Genomic DNA, 20162 nt, shown 5'->3' on the forward strand with positions numbered 1-20162 from the left:
GAAGGCGATCAGGTTTGTTTGGCAGGAGCGATCCCTCATGAATCCATGTTGATATGGAGTTAGACAGTTATTATCATTAAGATATTCTACAATAGCATCTCTAAGAAATCCTTCAAACAATTTACCCACAACAGACGTTAAGCTTACTGGTCTATAGTTCCCAGGGTCACTTTTAGACCCCTTTTTGAATATTGGTACCACGTTTGCTTGGCGCCAGTCTAGTGGGACAGTCCCTGTCCATAAAGAGTGCTTGAATATAAGATACAGCAGTCTGTCTATCACATTACTTAATTCTTTTAGTACCCGGGGGTGTATGCCATCTGGGCCTGGTGACTTGTCTATTTTGATATTATTTAGGCGTTTCTGAACTTCCTACTGGGTTAGGTGGGTGATATTTAGCGGAGGGTTTACTTTATCACTCTGCATTTCCTCCGATAAATTGTTTTCTTTTGTGAAAACAGTGGAGAAGAAGCTATTGAGTAGGTTTGCTTTACCCTCATCGCCCTCTATGATTTTACCCAGGTTATTTTTCAAAGGGCCAACTCCATCAGTTTTAATCCTTTTACTGTTTATATAGTTAAAGAACAGTTTGGGATTCGTTTTACTTTCCTTGGCAATTAGTCTCTCTGTCTCCTCTTTTGCTATTCTTATTTGTTTCTTACAGATTTAGTTTTTTTCCCTATAAGATATTAGCGCTTCCTCGCTGCCTTCTTGTTTAAGTTTACCGAAAGCCCTTTTTTTGTTTTTCATTGCCCTCTTGACTTCCTTATTTAGCCACATTGGTTTCCTCTTATTCCTAGCCCTTTTATTCCCATAAGGTATGTACCTTCTTACAGTGGCTATGTAGGACTGTTTTGAAAATTTCCCATTTTCTATCCGTGCTCCTATTACTGAAGATACTATCCCAGTCTATAAGGTGAAGGGCATCTCTTAGCTGATCAAACTTTGCCCTCCTGAAGTTCAGCGTTTTTGTGACTCCCTTGCTGTGCACCCTACTGAAGCACATGTGGAATTGTATAATGTTGTGGTCACTATTTCCCAGGTGCCCCCTGACCTGCCCTCAGTTATTCTGTCTGGCCTGTTAGTTAATATTAAGTCTAAAAGGGCCGTCCCTCTAGTTGGTTCCTGCACAAGTTGTGACAAATAATTGTCTTTGATAATTGACAGAAACCTGTTTCCTTTCTGAGATCTACAGCTTTCGGTTTCCCAGTCTATATCGGGGTAGTTGAAGTCCCCCATAATAATTACCTCGTTATTTTTTGCTACTTCGTCTATTTGTCTCATTAAAAGACTTTCAGTGGCTTCTGCTATATTTGGTGGTTTATAACAGACTCCTATGATAATTTTATTATTGTTTTTCGCCCCATAGCTTTTAACACTACTGCCTGAATCCTTCTGGGCATGCTCCCAATCAGATTCAAACATGTGTTGACTGAAATCTGACCCCAGGTCTCTTCTACACATTCCCAAAGTTGGTGCATACTGGTCAACTGACTTGGGTATGTATATGTGGAGCCCCTGCGGGTTCAGTCACCACAGAGGTACTGCATCTCACCCAGAGGTGTGGTACCCCACTCTCAGATAAGGATGGAGTTCTGCCCGGGACCCACCCACCTGCATCCAACACAACACCATTCCAGACCAGCAGGCAGGGGCAAGATGCATATGTACAATGCTGAGCCCTGCCCCCTGGTTGGAAGTGGGGGGAACTGACAGAGGGGGAACCATGTAGTGGGTGTGGGTGGAGGAAGCAGTACAGGGGAACACCTTCAGTAGGAGTATAAGAAGGGAACCATCCTGAGGAATCAGTTCAGTTCAGTCTGAGGAGAGAGAGAGAGAGAGAGAGAGAGAGTTGGAAGCAGGAGCTCTGTAGGAGCTCTACTCAGAAGGAGTGGGGAGAGGAGCGGGCCTAGACTGAGAGGCCCAGGAGGACAGACTGAGAGAGGATGGGAGCAGAAGGAAGGCTCCAAGTGGAACAGAGGGGATCCCAGGGGCACGAGAAGTGCTGGAAGCCACCCGTGCGCCCGAATCTACAAGGACATGGAGGGATCAGGCCGCAGAGGGGACCGGCCCCTAACTAGTGGAGAACTACAAGGCTCAGCTAGATAACCGGAGGTGACTGTACTTTCAAGGTGCAGCTGCCCACTACCACAATTATATCGCCGAAAAGGTGGCTGCATAAGATTCAAGGGACTGCACGTCGCCCGACAAGATACGAGGCTGCTGGCTTGGGACACTGATTTTGAGGAACAGGGCAGGAGGATGAGAGCCAGCGCAGGAGGGTGAGAGCCAGCGCAGGAAGACGACCAAGGAAGGCACATAGAACGGGGTCCTGTTTAAGTACTCTTGAGATACTTGAGAGATTGCTGAACCCCTTCCTTCGTGAACGCAGAACGACGTGGGAGGTTACACTGGCGCTGGTAACCTGGAGTCTTGAACAACTGTAAGCAAAACCTTGAAGACTGCACCCCACTGTGTCCTAGAATTATTGCTGCGCCATCACCAGCCCTGCACTACTCAGCACCAGCAACATCTACCTCATAACATCACTATTTCCTGCCCTGGGGCTTAGCTCTGCCTGTGGAGAGCTGTACCAACTCTGCTGCATCACCATCAGCTCCAGAGGATCTGCACCACAGCGGTGGCCCCATATATCTGAATACCACAGGTGGCGTCATGAACATTATATATAAAACCTTTTTTCCTTTTACTTTATTCCCATTTAATTGACCGCCCTGGGTCACGGACCAGGTCACTGACACTGTGACATCCCCCAGCACCGACCGGCCCAGCTACCGAGTACCCCACGGCCCATGGGGTGCGTCATACTTGGCGTCATGAACAGGATGAACTGACCCATTACACCGGGTCCTGTGTGCCACAAAGACTGTGTATAACTGTATAAACTGCAGCCATTACTATAGCACATGCAGAGTTAATAATATGCGGAGTGTCCCGTCGTGGGCGGAGCCTCGGAAACGGTGCCAAAATAGGCCCATCCCACTTGCATAGACTGTACCAGAGTTGTCTGTCACTCAGGCTGAAAGGTGCCAGCTTTCCCCTTTGCATCAGACTGAGGGGGGAGATTGTCGCCTCCCCATGCAGAGGGCTGTGTGATCTGATCCATCTAGCTGCTGCAGCCCTGTGCTGTGCCATTCCAGGTGCTGCAGCTCTGTGAATACAATACAAGTGTGAGAAGCTGTGCAGCAAGAGTGTGACTGTAAAGTGACCAGCAGAGCAGTCTCGATGACCAGCTGTGCAAAGAGCAACGACATGCCCCTGACTTCTGGTGTCACTGACCCTGGCTGTCCACAAGTGGTGTTGAGCCACCCCCGTAGTGTTTGAGTTTGGTTCGGTTCGTCAAACACCCGTGTGTTCGCCGAACTGTTCGTCGAACTGTTCGTCGAACACCTTCGAACACCGTTAAAACCAATGGCAGGCAAACAAAAACACATAGAAACACATAGAAAACACCTTCAAAGGTGTCCAAAAGCTGACAAACTGCTCAGAAGACACAACTAACACATGGAAAAGTGACAAGTACATATAGTCATGCGAAAAGAAAAGAGGTGGAGGAGTAAAAGGAGGGGGAGACACAGATATAGGCATGTCATGCCCTTCTAAAATCCAAAAAGTGAGAAGCCGACACGTTCAGTCCGCTCCTGCCCGTGCCACCTCCGTGTCGCCGGGTTTGTGCCAGAGCCGCGGTGAACCCTGACGGCCAGCCCCCCTCTCCCAATACTGGTGCCTGTCCGCTGGTGGGTCGAGCGAGCCCCCCTGTGGTGGAGGCAGCTCTAAGCTTTTTAATTTAAATTGTCTCTCTAATTTGAATGAATACACTTTAAATTCATTTACAAGGATCTATTGGAGGGCAAGTCTCATGCCAGCAGCCGCGTAATTCCAGCTCCAGTAGCGTCCACTAAAGCTGCTGCAGTTAAAAAGCTTTTATAAGGATCGAGCTCGGCTGTCCACCGCAAGGCATCCTACTGCCAGTCCCAGCCCCTATGCCTTGGGGTGCCTCCTGATGCTCTTCACTGAGTATCCCGTGGTCCCGAAGCATTTCCTTTGAAAAAATTAAGTGTCCAAACTACAGGTGGTGTAGCTTGCTTAACAGCCGGGATAATCCGCTGACTAGCAGACACTGCTACTAGGCACAAAGTATTTCCTGGGCTAGATGCAGTTAAAAATTTGTAATTAGATACTCTCGTTGGATGCTGAGAAAGCATTCCATAGAGTCTCCTGGCACGCCATATATGATTCTCTTAAAAAGCTTGGGGTAGGGGTCTAGGGGACCCTTTTATAGCCAAAATCACGGCCCTGTATCACAATACGTCACCTAGGCTGAAGATAAATGGAACTGTAGCACCCTGAGGGCTCGGTTGCTACAGAGGTATTGCACCTCACCCAGAGGTGTGATATCTCACTCTCAGGTAAGGATGGAGTGTGGATCAGGACACGACACCTGCATGCATTACACCACATTGCCGTGGGGCAGGGCGACCAATATGTCTCTGAGATGGGCACGACAGTCCCTGTCCCTGGCTGGAGTGGGGGGAGGGAACACTGAGGAAGGGGAACCCTGTAGTGCAGGAGCAGGGAGGAAGCAGTTCCTGGGTGCATTGAGAAGGGAGTATAAAAGGTGGGCACCATCTTAGTTCAGTGCAGAGAAGTCTGAGCAGAAGTGGCAGGTAGCAGGGGCTCTGCATGAGCTCTGCTCCGGAGGCGGGCCTAGTAACAGAGGCCCAGGCCTGGAAGAGGGAGAAGGAAGGAAGAGGAGCGGAGAAGGCTCCAGGAACGAGGAATGAAGGGATCCCAGGGGTGCGGACGGGCGAGTCGCCACCGCACGCCCGAATCCACTTGCGTGGAGGGGTCAGGCCAAAGGGGGAGACCGGTCCCCGAAACTAGTGGTGGCAGGAAACGACCCTCAGCTAGAAACCGGAGGCTGTGACATTTTATGTGGCGCAGCCCCTCGCTACACCCGCTAGGAAGGCACCACATAGGGTCAGGGAAACTGGCGCCAAGTTTACCAAGAGGAGGCCCGAGGCAGCCGGACAGAAGGGTTGGTAAGAAAGGCCAGACAAAGGACACACAAAGGGGGTTCTGTGAAGCGCTCCAAAGTTATCTGGGAGTTGTCTGAGCCCCTCATCTGGTGAGCACAGTACGACGTGGGCAGCCGTTACCTGCAGACGTGGTCTGGATAATAAGAACTGTGAGTAAAGGCCCTGGACTGCATCACTGACTCCGTGTCGTTACTGCTGCTGCCCTGCACCATCACCCCCATCCTCCGCATAGACTGCCCTGAGGCTATACTCCTCCCGTGGGGAGTTATGCTACGCTCTGCTGCACCCACAACACCAGCCTCAGCGGTCTGCCCTACAGCGGCGGTTCACTCTGACCGCAATCCACGGGTGGCGTAGTCGGACATTTAAACATCAAAACCACATAAATAGTTCCGCCACTGGTTTGACCACCCTGAGCCACGGAACCGGGTCGCCGCCACGAAGACTACAACCACCAGCATCCACCAAAAAGGGTCCGGCTCCGGGTGTCCCAAGGCCCAGGGGGTGCATCAGAACATTTTCATCACCTTTCACAATCACCAATGGGACAAGGCAGGGATGTCCTCTGTCCCCTCTCTTATACATCCTAGTGATGGAGCACCTGCTCTCATCAATTCGACATAACCCCAATATTAGGTGGATTGAGGTGGGAGGCACCGAGTACAAGTGCTCTCTATTTGCTGATGATGTCCTAGTATATATCACTCAATCACATATATCCATCCATGCTGTTATGGCTGAAATAGATCACTTTGTTACATGGTCAAATTTTAAAATCAATGCAGCGAAGTCTGAGGCCCTCGATGTCTCCCTCCCCAAATCCATATAGGATTCCATCCAGTCCAAGTTTCCCTTTGCCTGGCCCTCACAGGGTATCAAATACTTAGGAATTCCTATTCATAGAGACCTCTCCCATCTATGTTATCTTAATTTTGGGCCCTTTATTGAACAACTCCATACAGACCACGGTTGGCAAGTTAGAACTCTAAGATTCACTACGTGAACCACTGGTGTTTTGTGGAAAAGCACATGTACACTGTGTTCCAAATTATTATGCAAAAAGTGTTTAGGAGTGATAAGGGAAGAATTTGTTTGTTTGTCAGTTAAACTCATTGATGGTGATGTGTGTCAGGGCTCTTTATATCACTGTAAGCAATTGCAGACACCTGTGCTAATTAGTTTGGCAGGTGTGTCCAATGAAAGGCAAGACTACTTAAGAAGGCTGTATCACATTATTAAGCAGCCTACATTTTCTACCAAAATGGGAAAGAAAAAGGATGTGTCGGCTGCTGAGAAGCAACAAATTGTGGAGTGTTTAGGTCAAGGCATGACTACAATCAACATTGTGCGATGATCAGGATGAAGTGTCTTGGCAATCAAGAAGTATGTAGCTGATTCACAGTACACACGTGTGCGTGCTGATAAGGGCAAATTGAGGACTCTTTCCTACAGGCAATTACGTCAGGTTAAAAGAGCAGCGGCAAAAAAGCCTTGTCATAGCAGCAGACAAGTTTTTGAAGCTGCTTGTGCCTCCAACGTCCCCCGAACAACAAGATGCAGGGTCCTTCAGAGGTTTGCAGCTGTGCATACGCCATCCTGTCGACCTCCTCTATCCACTTCACACAAGCAGAAACGGCTCCAGTGGGCAAAACATTACATGAAGACTGATTTCAAAACTGTTTTGTTCACGGATGAGTGCCGTGCAGCGCTCGATGGTCCAGATGGATGGAGCAGAGGATGGCTGGTTGATGAACACCCCACGCAAACACGGCTACAGCGCCAACAAGGAGGAGGTGGAGTAATGTTTTGGGCTGGAATCATGGGGAGAGAGATTGTTGGCCCCTTTAGGATCCCTGAAGGCGCTAAAGATGAACTCCATAATGTATGTGGATTTTCTCAAACAGCACTTCCTGCCATGGTTCAAGAAGAAGAACCGTGTATCTCACAGCAAGATCATTTTTTTGCATGATAATGAACCATCTCATGCTGCACATAAAACATCTGCATCTCTGGCTGATATGGGCATAAAAGGGGACAAACTTATGGTGTGACCCCCATGCTCCCCTGACCTCTACCCCATTCAGAACCTCTGGAGCATCATCAAAAGGAGTGTCTATGATGGCGGGAGGCAGTTCACATCTAAGCAACAGCTCTGGGAGGGTATTCTGTCCTCATGCAAAACAATTGAAGCAGAAACCATCCAAAACCTGACAAATTCAATGGACGAGAGAGTTCAGAAGCTCCTTTCGAACAAGGGGTCCTATGTGAAAATGTAACATCACCTAGAATAAAGTTTTGAGTTGAAAACTGTTTGATTTCAGTTTCTAATAACCTGCTAATGCTTATAATTTCAAAAATGACCATTTTTTTGGTCTTTATTAAAATGAAAAGGTTGATCGAAAAGTTTTGGGGGATCTAAGAGTGTGGCAACCCAGTAGTCATGATTACTTCGAATTCTGACAATATGAGGGTCATGTTGCAGGTAGTGCAGCAAGAAGGCACTTATGTGTCTTGCGCATCTCGGAGCCCCAAAATTATTTTCCGGGCTAGATGCAGCTAAAAATTATTATTAATTTTAAATCTGGTGGAGCTTAGTATAGATGGCCTAATAGGATCAGTGCTGCACACTGCTACAAAGCCCAAATTATTTTCCAGTCAAGATACAGATAAACATGATTAGTAATTTTAAATCTGGTGGAGCTTATTATAGATGGCCTAATAGAATCAGTGCTGCACACTGCTACAAAGCCCAAATTATTTTCCAGCCAAGATACAGATAAACATGATTAGTAATTTGAAAGCTTAAAACGGTTGGTAGGGTGATTTTAACCAATCATCAAGCTTTTACTCTCCCCAGGATGACACAGGGGTAGAAAAGTCGTTTCGGATCCATGATTTGTTCATCTTTATGAACGTGAGTCTGTCTACATTATCAGTGGAGAGCCGCGTGCGCTTATCTGTCAGCACACCACCAGCAGCGCTGAACACACGTTCAGACAGAACGCTGGCTGCGGGGCATGACAAGATCTCCAAGGCGTAAGTGGCTAGCTCTGGCCATTTATCCAGATTGGAAGCCCAAAAAGAGCAAGGGTCCAGTGACACAGTCATGGCTTCAATGTTTACTTGGAGATACTCCTGTACCATCGTCTCTAGGCGTTGACTATGTGTCAGACTTCTTGTCTCCTGTGGCCTTGCAAAGGATGGGCTAAAAAAGTGGTGAAATGATTCCGCAAAATTGATGTTACCAGCAGATACTGTGGTTCTGTTACGGTTTGAGTGCTGAACACTTGACGGTCCCACGGTTGGCAAGTTGGAACTGTGAGATTCACTACGTGCACCACTGGTGTTTTGTGGAAAAGCACATGTAAGATTCTGCAACAGTCTCTGCTGATACTCCTGCATGCGTGCATCCCTTTCTATGGCAGGAATAATTTCTGCAAATTTACTTTTGTACCGGGGATCTAACAGTGTGGCAACCCAGTAGTCAGGATTATTTCTAATTCTCACAATTCGAGGGTCATGTTGCAGGTAGTGCAGCAAGAAGGCACTCATGTGTGTTGCGCATCCAGGAGCACCAAGTCCCTGTTGTGTTGGTGGCGAGGTAACAATCATGCTTCCTTCCTCTGTCCTCTCCCCCCAACCTCGCACAACAGAAATGTGATGAAGGTCTCCCTCATCTGATGAGTCTTCCATCAGTTCATCCTCCACTTCTTCCTGGGCTCCTGCACCTTCCTCACTAGTTTGGCTGCTACCATGCGCCCTGGTAAAACCATCTCCCCCACCCTCACATGCCTGCCGCCTTGGTGCTGCCGACCGTCTGGACCTTGCAGATGTTAGCCCTTCCGCATACAACTCCTCCTCCTCTACTTCCTCCACCTCCTCTTGTGCCACCACCTGACTCCGAATTCTGTTTAACATGTGCTCCAGCATGTAAATCACCGGAATAGTCATGCTGATAATGGCATCGTCAGCACTAAACATCTTCGTCGCCATTTCAAAACTGTGCAGAAGGGTGCATAGGTCCCTGATCTGAGACCACTCCTCCAGCGTGATTTGCCCCACCTCTGGATCTCGTTGGCCCAGGCTATACGTCAGAACGTATTGCACCAGGGCTTGTCGGTGCTGCCACAGTCGCTGCAACATGTGCAGAGTTGAATTCCACCAGGTAGGCACATCGCATTTTAGCCGGTGAAGTGGCAGGCCCAACGACTTCTGTAGAGATGTAAGTCGCTGAGCTGAGGGATGCGAACGGCGGAAGTGAGCACACAGCGACCGTGCCCTCTGCAGAAGGTCATCTAGTCTGGGATAGTGGGCTAAAAATTGCTGGACAACCAGGTTCAACACGTGAGCCATACAAGGCACGTGTGTGAAATTGCCCCGGCGAAGGGCCGCACCCAGGTTTGCAGCATTGTCGCACACGGCCTTCCCTGGTTTCAGGTCCAGTGGAGACAACCATTCATGAAATTGGTTCTCCAGAGCTGACCACAACTCCTCAGCTGTGTGACTCACATTTCCCAGACATTTCAAAGTAAAAACCGCCTAATGACGTTGAACCCTACTGCCAGCATAGTAAGGAGGTGTGCAGGATCCCTTCTGCGCAGTTAGAAAGCTTGTGGCATGACCAGACAGGCTTTGGGTGCAGGTGGAAGACCGAGAGGAGGTTGAGGAGGCAGAAGCAGTGGAGGAACTTTGACATAAAGAGGATTGACGCACAACTCGTGGGGACGGCAAGACTTGGACAGCAGCCCCTTGTGCTGCTGTCACCATAGTTACCCAGTGCCCAGTCAGCGACATATAACGCCCCTGTCCATGCCTACTCGTCCAAGTGTCTGTGGTGAAATGCACCCTGTCACACACAGAGTTTCTCAAAGAAGCGGTGATGTTGTGTGCGACATGCTGGTGGAGCGCAGGCACACCTTTCTTTGAGAAGTAGTGCCGACTGGGCATCTGGTACTGGGGCACTGTGACGGACATAAGGTCTCGAAAATCCTCTGTGTCCACCAGGCGGAAAGGCAGCATTTCTGTAGCCAAGAGCTTGCAGATGGTGAAATTCAACCTCTTAGCTTTCTCATGGCTAGGAGGAAATGGTCTTTTACTTGTCCACATCTGAGGGACCGAGGGCTGGCTATTGTGCTTAGACGGGGTTGATAAGGGTGTCCCCGGCAAACTGCCGGTCTGTGAGGAAGATGCAGGCGGACATGTTAGGTTGCCTTGATCCAAAGGTGGTGCTATCGATGTCGGACAGCGCTCAACACCAGCTGGTGTTACCACCTCCAAAGAAAATGATGACCTGCCAATCACGCTGGCTGTTGCGGGTAAAGAGGTGGCAGGTCTGCGCCCCAAAACAGGTGTGACTGCTGTCCCCCCAGTCACAGAGGATGAAGAGGCTGCGGATGCACAAGATATGGCAGACGGTGGTTGGCCCGGCCGGCTAGGCCGCATTGTAGCACACTGAGCTTCCCACTGCAACTTATGCTTCATGTCCATGTGCCGGTTCATGCATGAAGTACTCAAACTATGTATTTTTTGGCCTCTACTTAGCTTTTGCTGACAAATGTTACAGATAACACGAGTTGGGTCATCTTTATCGATCAGAAAAAATGCCCAGGCTATGCAAGGCTTAGCACCCATGCGACCTGAAGAGCCACCACGACTTGTGGTGAGAGGCAGAGTTGTGTTTGAGGATGCAGTTGTTGACGTGCTTCCAGTACTACGTCTCGGTCCAGGAAGGCGCAACCTGACCTCGTCGTCACTAACATCTTCCTCCACCTCCTCTGCTGACCTCATCTCTTGGCTGACTGTGGGTTGACAGTAAGTGGGATCTCCAACCTCATCATCATCACCCTGTGCGTTATCACACCCGTCGTCCTCAGAGCCAACCTGTTCCTGCCCTGACAAAAAAGTAAAGTTGTCGCTCCAATCAGGTATTTGAGTCTCATCATCGTCTTCCTCATTGTCTCCACCAACAGGAGTTACAGTTTGGGAATGAGGGTCTACATTATGGTCAGAACCTTCTGCGTCTGGTCCTGGATCCGACTCATAAAGATTCTGGGCATCAGTGCAGATCATTTCCTCGTCTGGATTCACAGAAGCGCTGGAGTCGACCTCTGATTCCCAGGCTATTGTATGAGTAAACAGCTCTGCAGACTCAACCATCTGTTCTACCTCATACTCAGACGGGCAGCTGGAGATTTGGGAGCTGTGAGGAAGCAAGTGCGATTGGGGTGACACCTTTGAGGACTGGAGTATTTGTGATGTTGAAGTTGATGTGGAGGAAAGCCCACTTAAAGGAGCACTTGATATCCGTTGAAGCACCTGCTGTTTTTGTGCCTCTTCTGGAATTTGTAGCGATTGGCGTGGCCCTAAGAAAGGGATCTTATCACATTGTCCGCTAAAAGAAGTAGACATTTTAGTTTGGCTGGAAGATGGTCTTTCTTCTGCAGATGTTACTGTTGCTTTAACACCTACCCCACGGACACAACCTTTTTTCCCCTTCCCAACACGCCTATTCCCCTTTCCACCAGCAGCAAGCCTTTTTCCACTCATTTTGGTGGTTAACTAATTCACATCTCTGGAGTTGTTTGCACAAAAAAACAATGGATGGGAACCAAGCAGAGCTGAGTGGCCAAACTGTGGTATTAGGCCAAAACTATTGGCTGGGTTGGATGCAGAAAAAAATTATATTCAATTTGCAACCTGATGGAGGTCAGTATAGATGGACTAATAGAACAAGTCCCACACACAGCTAGAAGCCCAAATATTTTTTCAGAGGTAGATGCAGAAAAAAATTGTATTCAGTTTGCAACCTGATGGAGGTCAGTATAGATGGACTAATAGAACAAGTCCTACACACAGCTAGAAGCCCAAATATTTTTTCAGAGGTAGATGCAGAAAAAAAATATATTCAGTTTGCAACCTGATGGAGGTCAGTATAGTAGGACTAATAGAGAAAGTCCCACACACTGCTAGAAGGCCAAATATTTTTTCAGAGCTAGATGCAGACAAAAAATTATTTTTAATTTGCAACCTGATGGAGGTCAGTATAGATGGACTAATAGAGAAAGTCCCACACACTGCTAGAAGGCCAAATATTTTTTCAGAGCTAGATGCAGATAAAAATTATTTTTAATTTGCAACCTGATGGAGGTCAGTATACATGGACTAATAGAACAAGTCCCACACACAGCTAGAAGGCCAAATATTTTTTCAGAGGTAGATGCAGATAAAAATTATTTTTAATTTGCAGCCTGATGGAGGTCAGTATAGATGGACTAATAGAACAAGTCCCACACACAGCTAGAAGGCCAAATATTTTTTCAGAGGTAGATGCAGATAAAAATTATTTTTAATTTGCAGCCTGATGGAGGTCAGTATAGATGGACTAATAGAGAAAGTCCCACACACTGCTAGAAGGCCAAATATTTTTTCAGAGCTAGATGCAGAAAAAAATTATATTCAGTTTGCAACCTGATGGAGGTCAGTATAGATGGACTAATAGAACAAGTCCCACACACAGCTAGAAGGACAAATATTTTTTCAGAGGTAGATGCAGATAAAAATTATTTTTAATTTGCAGCCTGATGGAGGTCAGTATAGATGGACTAATAGAGAAAGTCCCACACACTGCTAGAAGGCCAAATATTTTTTCAGAGCTAGATGCAGACAAAAAATTATTTTTAATTTGCAACCTGATGGAGGTCAGTATAGATGGACTAATAGAGAAAGTCCCACACACTGCTAGAAGGCCAAATATTTTTTCAGAGCTAGATGCAGATAAAAATTATTTTTAATTTGCAACCTGATGGAGGTCAGTAAAGATGGACTAATAGAGAAAGTCCCACACAGTGCTAGAAGTCCAAATATTTTTTCAGAGCTAGATGCAGAAAAAAATTATATTCAGTTTGCAACCTGATGGAGGTCAGTATAGATGGACTAATAGAACAAGTCCCACACACAGCTAGAAGCCCATATATTTTTTCAGAGGTAGATGCAGATAAAAAATATTTTTAATTTGCAACCTGATGGAGGTCAGTATAGATGGACTAATAGAGAAAGTCCCACACACTGCTAGAAGGCCAAATATTTTTTCAGAGCTAGATGCAGACAAAAAATTATTTTGAATTTGCAACCTGATGGAGGTCAGTATAGATGCACTAATAGAGAAAGTCCCACACACTGCTAGAAGGCCAAATATTTTTTCAGAGCTAGATGCAGACAAAAAATTATTTTTAATTTGCAACCTGATGGAGGTCAGTATAGATGGACTAATAGAGAAAGTCCCACACACTGCTAGAAGGCCAAATATTTTTTCAGAGCTAGATGCAGATAAAAATTATTTTTAATTTGCAACCTGATGGAGGTCAGTATAGATGGACTAATAGAACAAGTCCCACACACAGCTAGAAGGCCAAATATTTTTTCAGAGGTAGATGCAGATAAAAATTATTTTTAATTTGCAGCCTGATTGAGGTCAGTATAGATGGACTAATAGAACAAGTCCCACACACAGCTAGAAGGCCAAATATTTTTTCAGAGGTAGATGCAGATAAAAATTATTTTTAATTTGCAGCCTGATGGAGGTCAGTATAGATGGACTAATAGAGAAAGTCCCACACACTGCTAGAAGGCCAAATATTTTTTCAGAGCTAGATGCAGACAAAAAATTATTTTGAATTTGCAACCTGATGGAGGTCAGTATAGATGGACTAATAGAGAAAGTCCCACACACTGCTAGAAGGCCAAATATTTTTTCAGAGCTAGATGCAGACAAAAAATTATTTTGAATTTGCAACCTGATGGAGGTCAGTATAGATGGACTAATAGAGAAAGTCCCACACACTGCTAGAAGGCCAAATATTTTTTCAGAGCTAGATGCAGATAAAAATTATTTTTAATTTGCAACCTGATGGAGGTCAGTAAAGATGGACTAATAGAGAAAGTTCCACACACTGCTAGAAGGCCAAATATTTTTTCAGAGCTAGATGCAGAAAAAAATTATATTCAGTTTGCAACCTGATGGAGGTCAGTATAGATGGACTAATAGAACAAGTCCCACACACAGCTAGAAGCCCAAATATTTTTTCAGAGGTAGATGCAGATAAAAAATATTTTTAATTTGCAACCTGATGGAGGTCAGTATAGATGGACTAATAGAGAAAGTCCCACACACTGCTAGAAGGCCAAATATTTTTTCAGAGCTAGATGCAGACAAAAAATTATTTTGAATTTGCAGCGTGATGGAGGTCAGTATAGATGGACTAATAGAGAAAGTCCCACACACTGCTAGAAGCCCAATATTTTTTCAGAGGTAGATGCAGAAAAAAAATATATTCAGTTTGCAACCTGATGGAGGTCAGTATAGATGGACTAATAGAGAAAGTCCCACACACTGCTAGAAGGCCAAATATTTTTTCAGAGCTAGATGCAGACAAAAAATTATTTTTAATTTGCAACCTGATGGAGGTCAGTATAGATGGACTAATAGAGAACGTCCCACACACTGCTAGAAGGCCAAATATTTTTTCAGAGCTAGATGCAGATAAAAATTATTTTTAATTTGCAACCTGATGGAGGTCAGTAAAGATGGACTAATAGAGAAAGTCCCACACACTGCTAGAAGGCCAAATATTTTTTCAGAGCTAGATGCAGAAAAAAATTATATTCAGTTTGCAACCTGATGGAGGTCAGTATAGATGGACTAATAGAATGATGCTATGCCCAAAAGATTTTACTTCACTAGGTGCAGTAAAAAAATTGGTATTCTATACACAGGTGGTATATCTTGCAACACAGATAGGCTACTCCACTGACTAACACACTCTGCAATAGGCCAAAAAGGATTAGCTTTGCTAGATTCAGCCAAATGCTGTGAAAAAAACTTGCACAGCACTGGCACAGACCTGCCTGGCAAAAACTGATAGGAACTGATGTAACCTAGTCCTGAAAAGGACTGCAATTACAATTAGTCTTTACTCCCACAATCTATCTATTTAAGAGCACAGACCTGCCTGATAAAAGTCGTAGGAAATGCTGTAACCTAGTCCTTAAAAGGACTGCAATCACAACTATTCTCTACTCCCAAGCTATCTGTAGATTTGTGCGAAAATTGGCTTGAAATTAACAAGGTATAGCGCACACAGCAACAGCGGTGCCGTCTAACACGCAGCTGCAGCAGTGAGAAAATGGTGGCGACGGGGAAAATGGCTTGGTCTTATAGGGCAAGGACATGTGACATACACTGCCAATGACACATGCCCTTGATTGTGTGAAAAAAAGCACTTCGCTCCGTGTGTGCGCTGCTGATAAGCTGACAGATTGCACCTCCCCACTGTAAATGCGGGAAAGAGAAAAAAAATGGAGATCTTCATTATTCCTGCAGAGATCCATCCCCTGCCCCTCCCCCCACCCCGCTGTACACTCAAACTGCGTATTAACATTAATTTTCATCATTACTGAGAAAAAATCCAGTTATGATTTTGGTGCACGAACAGTTATCGAACATAACCTCGAACAGCCGAATTTTTCTCAAATTGTTCGTGTTCGCCGAACGGCTCGAACACCGCCCAAAACAGCTCGAATTTGAGATTGGCGAACAGTTCGAGTCGAACAACGCTCATCTCTATCCACAAGCAGCTTCTGCTCTGGCTGCAGCTAAGTACCCTGGAGACAAGGTCGCCTACACCCGTCACCATGGAGAATGGGGGTGGTTCGCCTTACACGTCCATCGAGTGTTGGAGGAGGAAACTGTACCCCTGCCGTCCGAAGCTGATGATCTGGCTGTGCCAGCCTATGGAGGACCGCCGGTGCTTCCCCGGAGGGAGCACCACTGTTGAACTGTTCGTTTAAAAGAAGTAAAGACTGTAAATAGTTACCCGGAAGGGTATTGCAATATTGCTTTGTGTGAAAAGTTCTAAGAGTGAAAAAGAAAATGTGTGTTTAAAAAAAAAGTTTATTTGTTTAGTGTACCTGGTAAAGGTACAAGGATACTTAGGCTGTGGACGGTGAGCAGCTAAAAACTTTAACTGTAAATAGTTTGCACTTCTTAGGCTATGTGCCCACGATGCAGAAATGCTCAGGGTTTTTTCCTGAGCGTTTCTGCATCTCCCTGGCAGAAAAAAACGCATGCGGATTGTACATGCGTTTTCCTGCCAGGGACATGCGGAAGTGAAGCGTTCTTCACTTGCATTTCCGCATGCGGGTGGACAAGCGCTTTCCAAGCGATTTTAGCATCACTTAGAAAGTGCTTGTCAACTTGGTCACACTATATAAATCCATGCAAACGGCAAGGATTTATATAGTGTGACCTGAGAGAATGTATAAAAATAAAAAATAAATATATACTTACCCTCTGATGGCCCCCGGTGTCCTGCTTCACTCCGTTCTCCCTTGCCAGCAGCGGTACACTGAAGGACCTGCCGAAGTCAGGGTCGCGTGACCCGTCACATGACTATGATGTCAGCGCAGGTCCTTTAGTCCATCGCGAACTGCCGGCATGCGAGGAGGAGTGCTTCGGGGGCCGCCAGAAGGTAATTATATATTTATTTTTTATTATTATTTTTTTTTTTACAGTTTTCTATGGTACCCAGGTCCGGAGGAGAGTCAGCTCTGCTCTAGACCTGGGTACCATCCGCACATTAGAATGCATGGAATGCGCATCTACATATACAGTGATGCGTAATCCATGTGCTCTAATGCAAGTCAATGGCGGCGAAAACGCAGCACTTCCGCAAAATAATTGGTAGTGCTGCGTTTTTCTCTGCAATGATAATCCGCAGTGGAAATTTCCGCAGCATGTGCACAGCACAAGTGGATTATCATTGGGGAACAAGGCAGGCCTTATACTATGCGTTTTTTAAGAGTTTCTGCAGCGTTTTTGCCGCTGCGGAAACGCTTAAAAAACGCATCGTGGGCACACAGCCTTAAAGTGCTTCTTGTTGGTTTTATATAAAAAGACCACCGAACAAAAACCCGTTTGGTGTGGCTGAAGACGTGGTCCAACCACTGGATCACCTATGCCCTGCAGCCACGCCCAGGGCCTACGTTGAGGGTTTTCGGACGGGTCCCTCATGTTTCTCATGTTGCACCTTCACCAGTGAGATGGACACCTGGTTATGCATCTCACTGAAGCTTTAAGAAAAATGTTTTATATGACAAATGTTTTATATATGTGAAGAAAATTTTATTGGAGAAAGTTTTATAATGTTTTGTAAGCTGATAAGAAACATGTAACGTTTAAGAAAATGTGCCTCCCATAAAGGGAAGAAAAAGTTGTGTGTTATTCTTCTAAGTGATGCACCTAAAAATTTTTGTATGTCTTAGGCTATGTGCCCACGATGCAGAAATGCTGCATATTTTTTACGCTTCTCCCTGGCAGAAAAAACGTATGCGGATTTTACATGTGTTTTTCCCGCCAGGTAGTAGCGTTTGTGAAGCGTTTTTGCATGCATTTCTGCATTCGGGTTATCAAGCGCTTTTCCAAGCGATTTTAGCATCACTTGGAAAAGTGCTTGATACCTTGGTCACACTATATTAATCCATGCAACCGGCACGGATTTATGTAGTGTGACCAAGTAATAGTTTAAAAAAAAGAATAAGAATGGTAAAAAATAAAAAATAAACATTATACTCACCTTCCGATGACCCCCGGTCTCCTCCGATGCGTTCGGTCTCCCCGGTGTCTCGCGGTGGTGTGAAGGACCTGCGATGACGTCAGAGTCATGTGACAGGTCACGCGACCGCCGACGTCAGCGGTTGCGTGACCTGTCACATGTCTCAATGATGTCATGTCAGGTCCTCACACCACCGCGAGCCGCCCAACACATCGCACGCATCGCTGAGGAGGCCGGGGGACATCGGAAGGTAAGTATAATCTTTATTTTTTATTTTACATTTTTTTTTAACAGTTTCTTTGGTACCCAGGTCTGGAGGAGAGTCTCCTTTCCTCCAGACCTGGGTACCATCCGCATATTGAACTGTGTGATATCCGCATATGCAGATGCAGTGATGTGGATGTCACACGGTCCAATGCAAGTCAATGGCGGCGATTACGCTGCGTGTCCGCAAAATTAATGGACATGCTGCAGATTGTTCTGCAATGATAATCCGCAGCGGAAATTTCCACAGCATGTGCACAGCACATGCAGATTATCATTGGGGACCATGGGGCACGTATTACCAAGCATTTTTTAAGCGTTTTCGCTGCGGAAATTCCGCGGAAGAAATGCTTGAAAAATGCATAGTGGGCACGCAGCCTTAACATTTGTTTTACTCTGTTACAGCCCGTGGAGGGGCTGTGTATTACCAGGGGGGTATGTGGCGTCCCTGCGGGTTCAGTCATCACAGAGGTACTGCATCTCACCCAGAGGTGTGGTACCCCACTCTCAGATAAGGATGGAGTACTGCCCGGGACCCACCCACCTGCATCCAACACTACACCATTCCAGACCAGCAGGCAGGGGCAAGATGCATGTGTACAATGATGAGCCCTGCCCCCTGGTTGGAAGTGGGGGGAACTGAGAGAGGGGGAACCATGTAGTGGGTGTGGGTGGAGGAAACAGTACAGGGGAGCACCTTCAGTAGGAGTATAAGAAGGGAACCATCCTGAGGAATCAGTTCAGTTCAGTATGAGGAGAGAGAGAGAGTTGGAAGAAGGAGCTCTGTAGGAGCTCTGCTCAGAAGGAGTGGGGTGAGGAGCGGGCCTAGACTGAGAGGCCCAGGAGGACAGACTGAGAGAGGATGGGAGCAGAAGGAAGGCTCCAAGTGGAACAGAGGGGATCCCAGGGGCACGAGAAGTGCTGGAAGCCACCCGTGCGCCCGATCTACAAGGACATGGAGGGATCAGGCCGCAGAGGGGACCGGCCCCTAACTAGTGGAGAACTACAAGGCTCAGCTAGATAACCGGAGGCGACTGCACTTTCAAGGTGCAGCTGCCCACTACCACAATTATATTGCTGAAAAGGTGGCTGCATAAGATTCAAGGGACTGCACGTCGCCCGCCAAGATACGAGGCTGCTGGCTTGGGACACTGATTTTGAGAAACAGGGCAGGAGGATGAGAGCCAGCGCAGTAGGGTGAGAGCCAGCGCAGGAAGACGACCGAGGAAGGCACATAGAACGGGGTCCCGTTTAAGTACTCCTGAGATACTTGAGAGATTGCTGAACCCCTTCCTTTGTGAACGCAGAACGACGTTGGAGGTTACACTGGCGCTGGTAACCTGGAGTCTTGAACAACTGTAAGCAAAACCTTGAAGACTGCACCCCACTGTGTCCTAGAATTATTGCTGTGCCATCACCAGCCCTGCACTACACAGCACCAGCAACATCTACCTCATAACATCACTATTTCCTGCCCTGGGGCTTAGCTCTGCCTGTGGAGAACTGTACCAACTCTGCTGCAAGATGCATGTGTACAATGCTGAGCCCTGCCCCCTGGTTGGAAGTGGGGGGAACTGAGAGAGGGGGAACCATGTAGTGGGTGTGGGTGGAGGAAACAGTACAGGGGAGCACCTTCAGTAGGAGTATAAGAAGGGAACCATCCTGAGGAATCAGTTCAGTTCAGTCTGAGGAGAGAGAGAGAGTTGGGAGCAGGAGCTCTGTAGGAGCTCTGCTCAGGAGGAGTGGTGAGAGGAGCGAGCCTAGACTGAGAGGCCCAGGAGGACAGACTGAGAGAGGATGGGAGCTGAAGGAAGGCTCCAAGAGGAACAGAGGGGATCCCAGGGGCACAGGAAGTGCTGGTAGCCACCCGTGCGTCCGAATCTACAAGGACATAGAGGGATCAGGCCGCAGAGGGGACCGGCCCCTAACTAGTGGAGAACTACAAGGCTCAGCTAGATAACTGGAGGCGACTGTACTTTCAAGGTGCAGCTGCCCACTACCACAATTATATCGCCGAAAAGGTGGCTGCATAGGATTCAAGGGACTGCACGTTGCCCGACAAGATCCAAGGCTGCTGGCTTGGGACACTGATTGTGAGACGCAGGGCAGGAGGGTGAGAGCCAGCGCAGGAAGACGACTGAGGAAGGCGCATAGAACGGGGTCCCGTTTAAGTACTCCTGAGATACTTGAGAGATTGCTGAACCCCTTCCTTGGTGAATACAGAACAACG

At 46.9% G+C, this 20162-nt stretch overlaps 1 protein-coding gene across 1 annotated transcript in view; it reads left to right on the forward strand.

The window, feature by feature from the left end:
- LRRC3B (leucine rich repeat containing 3B) overlaps window positions 1–20162 on the forward strand; it is a 317431-nt gene that overhangs the window by 85090 nt on the left and 212179 nt on the right. The window lies entirely within an intron of this gene.

The sequence above is a fragment of the Phyllobates terribilis genome, unplaced genomic scaffold (assembly GCF_046119375.1).
Source record: "Phyllobates terribilis strain yellow unplaced genomic scaffold, ASM4611937v1 Scaffold_4__5_contigs__length_816908805, whole genome shotgun sequence".
NCBI classification, from domain to species: domain Eukaryota; kingdom Metazoa; phylum Chordata; class Amphibia; order Anura; family Dendrobatidae; genus Phyllobates; species Phyllobates terribilis.